Source organism: Heteronotia binoei, chromosome 5, assembly GCF_032191835.1.
Source record: "Heteronotia binoei isolate CCM8104 ecotype False Entrance Well chromosome 5, APGP_CSIRO_Hbin_v1, whole genome shotgun sequence".
In the NCBI taxonomy this organism is placed as follows: Eukaryota; Metazoa; Chordata; class Lepidosauria; order Squamata; family Gekkonidae; genus Heteronotia; species Heteronotia binoei.
The window spans coordinates 21,216,247-21,222,246 of NC_083227.1; positions in this window are offsets into that span (position 1 = coordinate 21,216,247).

Genomic DNA, 6,000 nt, shown 5'->3' on the forward strand with positions numbered 1-6,000 from the left:
CACTGTTCCAGACAGAGTTCAAACAATACACTGTGGCTAATAGCCACTGAGGGTGGCAAAAATGGTGAGGGGTCTGGAAATCAAGTCCTGTGAAGAAAGGTTGAAGGAGCTGGGCATGTTTGGCCTGGAGAGGAGGCGGCTGAGAGGTGATATGATCAGCATCTTCAAGTACTTGAAGGGCTGTCATATAGAGGGTGGTGTGGAATTGTTTTCTGTAGCCCCAGAACCAATGGGTTGAAATTAAATCAGAAGTTTTTGGCTGAACAGTAAGAAGAACTTCCTGACCACTAGAGTGGTTCCTCAGTGGAACAGGCTTCCTGGGGAGATGGTGAGCTCTCCTTTCTTGAAGGTTTTTAAACAGAGGCTAAATGGCCAATCTGGCAGCAATGAGGATCCTGTGAATTTAGGGGGAGGTATTTGTGAGTCCTGCATTGTGCAGGAGGTTGGACTAGATGATTCTGGAGGTCCCTTCCAACTCTTTGATTCTATGCTCTATATGTTTATCCAATCCCCTCTTGAAACTGTCCATGCTTGCAGCCGCTGCAATCTCCTGTGGCAGTGAATTCCATGTGTTAATCACCCTTTGGGTGAAGAAGTACTTCCTTTTATCCGTTCTAACCAGACTGCTCAGCAATTTCATTGAATGTCCAGCTTCATGCTGGATGGCGTATTGCTGATTGCTATTGGTCTGTGCTGACTTGGGACTTTGACTGCTGATACAACCTCAGCTTCTGGAATGTTTAACATCTGATAACTTTTGAGCCAGTATCTTTACTGTATAGGAGTGGGGAATCAAACCTGGTTCTCCCAGATAAGAGTCCATGCACTTAACCACTACACCAAAGTGGCTGGAAGCTGGGGGGGGGGGGGGGGCGGCAGTGGTCAAGCAGGCACGTGCAGCAAGGTGTGTGTGGTCAAAGTTGTCAAGAAACAGGAAATGGCTATAGGACATGGCTAAGAGGCTGAGGTAAAATTGTGGGGGAGGGCATGGCAGAAGAGGTGGAGAAAGAGGAAGCACAGTGTTTTTCCCCTCAGAGCAGCAGTCTGCCAATGAAAGGACAGGGCCAGAAGTGGAGAGAGAAGGGCCGGTGCATTGAGTGGAAGGCAATTGGGCTGTCTGTGTGCAGCTCAGATGGGAACCTTGGAAACAAATGGAAGGTAAGAAGGACTCCTTTAAGCTGTGGAAAACCAGTCCAAGTGAGATTAATAAAAGGGAACACAAGCTGTGGCAAATCAAATGCAAGACTGTGATCAGGCAGGCAAAAAGGGACTATGAGGAGCATATTGCAAAAAACATATAAGACCAACAATAAAAATTTCTTCAAATATATTAGAAGCAGGAACCCAGCCAGGGCGGCAGTGGGGCCCTTGGATGACCAAGGGGTCAAAGGATTACTGAAGGAGGATAGGGAAATGGCTGAGAAGCTGAATGTATTTTTTGCCTCCGTCTTCACTGTGGAAGGTGAGAAGTGTTTGCCTGCTCCAGAACCACTTATATTGGAAGGGGTGTTGAAACACCTGAGTCAGATTGAGGTGACAAGAGAGGAGGTCCTACAACTGATAGACGAATTAAAAACTAATAAGTCACCAGGTCCAGATGGCATACATCCAATGGTTCTGAAAGAACTCAAAGGTGAACTTGATCTCCTGACAAAAATATGTAATCTTTCATTGAAATCTGCCTCCGTTCCTGAGGACTGGAAGTAGCAAATGTCACCCCCCGTCTTTAAAAAGAATTCCAGAGGAGATCCAGGAAATTACAGGCCAGTCAGTCTGACTTCAATACTGGGAAAGTTGGTAGAAACCATTATCAAGGACAGAATGAGTAGGCACATTGATGAACACGGGTTATTGAGGAAGACTCAGCATGGTTTCTGTAAGGGAAGATCTTGCCTCACTAACCTGTTACATTTTGTTAGGGGTGAACAAACATATGGACCAAGGAGACCCAATAGATGTTGTTTACCTTGACTTCCAGAAAGCTTTTGATAAAGTTCCTCATCAAAGGCTCCTTAGAAAGCTCAAGAGTCATGGAGTAAAAGGACAGGGCCTCTTGTGGATCAAAAACTGGCTGATTAATAGGAAGCAGAGAGTGAGTATAAATGGGCAGTCTTTGCAGTGGAGGACGGTAAGCAGTGGGGTGCCGCAGGGCTCGGTACTGGGTCCCGTGCTCTTTAACTTGTTCATAAATGATTTGGAGTTGGGAGTGAGCAGTGAAGTGGCCAAGTTTGCAGATGACACTAAATTGTTCAGGGTGGTGAGAACCAGAGAGGATGGTGAGGCACTCCAAAGGGATCTGCTGAGGATGGGTGAGTGGGCGTCAACGTGGCAGATGAGGTTCAATGTGGCCAAGTGCAAAGTAATGCACATTGGGGCCAAGAATCCCAGCTACAAATACAAGCTGATGGGGTGTGAACTGGCAGAGACTGACCAAGAGAGAGATCTTGGGGTCATGGTAGATAACTCACTGAAAATGTCAAGACAGTGTGCGATTGCAATTAAAAAGGCCAATGCCATGCTGGGAATTATTAGGAAGGGAACTGATAACAAATCAGCCAGTATCATAATGCCCCTGTATAAATCAATGGTGCGGTCTCATTTGGAGTACTGTGTGCAGTTCTGGTCGCCGCACCTCAAAAAGGATATTATAGATTTGGAGAAAGTGCAGAAAAGGGCAACTAGAATGATTAAAGGGTTGGAACACTTTCCCTATGAAAAAAGGTTGAAACGCTTGGGGCTCTTTAGCTTGGAGAAACGTCGACTGAGGGGTGACATGATAGAGGTTTACAAGATAATGCATGGGATGGAGAAAGTAGAGAAAAGTACTTTTCTCCCTTTCTCACAATACAAGAACTCGTGAGCATTCGGTGATATTGCTGAGCAGTCAGGTTAAAATGGATAGAAGGAAGTACTTCTTCACCCAAAGGGTGATTAACATGTGGAATTCACTGCCACAGGAGGTGGTGGCTACAAGCATAGCCAGCTTCAAGAAGGGATTGGATAAAAATATGGAGCAGAGGTCCATCAGTGGCTATTAGCCACAGTGTGTGTGTGTGTGTGTGTGTGTGTATATATAAAATTTGCCACTGTGTGACACAGAGTGTTGGACTGGATGGGCCATTGGCCTGATCCAACATCGATTTATACAGTACTCCAAATGAGACCGCACCATCGATTTATACAGGGGCATTATGATATTGGCTGATTTGTTTTCAGTTCCCTTCCATCAGTGGGGCCAGGACACCAGAAGCCCTCCCACTGTGCCCACCCACTGCAAGCACAAGAATACAGAACATCACCGCCCCAGACAGAGAGTTCCAACAATTCGCTGCAGCTGGGGATGAAGGAGGAGAGGAAACAGAGACCAAGAGAGTGATTGTAGCTGTTTAGGTTTTGAGGCCAGGAGTATGAAAAACTACCCTATTTACTTGCAAGGAAGATGACTTGTATCCTAAAGGTGCTACATATAAAAAAAAAAGTAACTAATTTGTTATTGAAATGTAAGATACCCTCCTTGGGGGCAGGGGAGCCCTAGTCTTGCATAAGACTAAATACATTTATTGGGCCTTTTGTGTATTCCCCAGCAGATCAATTGCTTTTGTTTATATTTTGAGTGAAAAAAATTGTTATAAAGCTTATATTTCTGGTATCTGGCATTACATTTTATGGCATACATAGCCTGGCCTGGCCAAGAGAATTTATGTCAGATCCGGCCCTTGTAACGAATGAATTTGACACTTCTACAGGGTTACCATTACCTTCAAGCCTCTTTCAGGTGTGCAGTACACAGCAATGTACGAGCCGCCCTGAGCCCGCCTTCTGGTGGGGGAGGGCGGGATATAAAAATAAAATTTGCTTTGCTTTGCTTTGCTAGCAATGGCCGCCTCCTCCAAACCTCAGTATTCTGTCTGCTTTGATCAAATCACTACAATAGAGCCCTTTCTCCTTGCTCCCAAGAATTTTGTCATCTCCCCTTCTCATCCCACTGACCAGGTCAGGCTAGGTCAAAGAAGCTTTTCCTGAAGTCATGGAGCTCTATCTTTACACTGCGGTTGATTGGCACCTGTTTGGGGTTTTTTGGCCACTGTGTGACAGCGTGTTGGATTGGATGGGCCATTGGCCTGATCCAACATGGCTTCTCTTATGATACTTGAAAGAAGCATAAAGTTTTGAGCAAGAGATAGCACAGCAGACTTAAAGACTGCATGGGTTCCTCCTTTGGGCATCCTTTGGAGTAACTTTCAGTTTACAAGTGGTTACAGTCCAAGCTGCAGTACTGCAGTCCTAGCTCTCTGCTCACGACCTGAGTTTGATCCCGGCAGAAGCTGGGTTCAGGTAGCTGGCTCAAGGTTCACTCAGCCTTCCATCTTTCCGAGGTTGGTAAAATGAGTACTCAGCTTGCAGGGGAGGGGGGTGTAGATGACTGGGGAAGGCAATGGCGAACCACCCCGTTAAGTCTACTGTGAAAACGTCATGATGCGATGTCACCCCAGAGTTGGAAACGACTGGTGCTTGTACAGGGGACTACCTTTACCTTTACAGTCCATATGTGGAAGAAAATCATTGAAATGAAGATTAAAATTCCAGGTTCTTCATAGGACTTCAGGAGCTTTTTGGACTATAATGGACTTATAATGAATTTCAATTCAACTGAATACTACTGAATGTTTCACAACTGGGGAGAGAACTGGACCATCCTATTGTCTCTAGCTAGACCTATCAGCATTTCTGAAAAGATGGCTGAGGGGAGGCTGGAAAGCAATTGATCTGACTTCCCCATTCCTGCATGTTCTCTGCCCTGAGAGGAAAAGCTTTTTAAAATGATTAGTGAATGTTTTACTCAATTCAGACCTCCATACAGAGAGGCATTTCTTCACATCTCCCCTTCCCAAGATTCAAGCAGAAGGCACCCTTTTACAGCAATTTGCCCTGCAGCAAATCCAAACACATCAGATACAAAATACAAAGCTTCACATTAGAGAACTGACATGCAAGCACATCATCGCACACAGGAATTAGTTGCCTTTAAGAGTCTGTCCTTCCTGCAAAGAAAATCGGCAACCACATCATTGCACCCAGCAACGTGTTCAATTTTGTGTTCAACTCCTGCATCTTCCAAGACCACTTCTGAAGTTTGGTGTTTGAGTTATTCATAGTTTGCAACCATTGCAAGGATGAGTGCTCTATTAAGAGGGAGAAATTTTGCCCCAGCAAATACAATCCAGTGTCTACAAAGTTGCATAACCCAGAAAAACCCTCCAAAAGCCCCAACCTGCCTCTTGAGTCTTTAGGAGATCCCCATTCTGGATTGTCTCTACTTTGTCCATCATCAGTGAGATGTTCCCACAACCCTCTCTGTGTCTTTCTCTGGCATTCCAAACTGCCATTTGATGGCTACAGGAATTGGATAGATTCATGTATGATAGATGGGACTAGGCAAAGTGTCTAAACAGAACCTCCACATTCAGAGGAGGTCGCTTTCTGAGCCAGTAGGCAACATCAGGGGAAGGCCTCAGCCTCTATGCCGTTGTTGGTCCTCCAGAGTAACTAGTTGACCACTTTGTGAAACATTATGTGGCACCAGATGGACCACTGCTCTGATCTCCAGCAAGGGTCTTCTTATATTCTTATGAAACCATGGCTGCTGCCTCTTCCACTGCATGTACTCTACAAAATGGGTCACGACAAAAATGGAGCTAGAACATACCATAGTCCTCAATTTTTCAAAAAAAAAAAATTTTTTTTTTCATTCTTCTCTTAAATGCAGCCAGATCAGTTCATTTTTTCATTTTTGGTGGGAATGTCCTAAAAGTCAAAAATTTTGGAGGAAAATATTTGAAAAGATAAAACATCAGTGGGTATACTATTCCACTGCGACCTGAAATTACTCTATTAAATCTGTGGGAAGGTAGCAGGAGTGGGGAATCAAGCCCATTCTTCCCAGATAAGGGTCCGCATACTTAATCACTACACCAAACTGGCTCTCAGTAAAAGTCACCT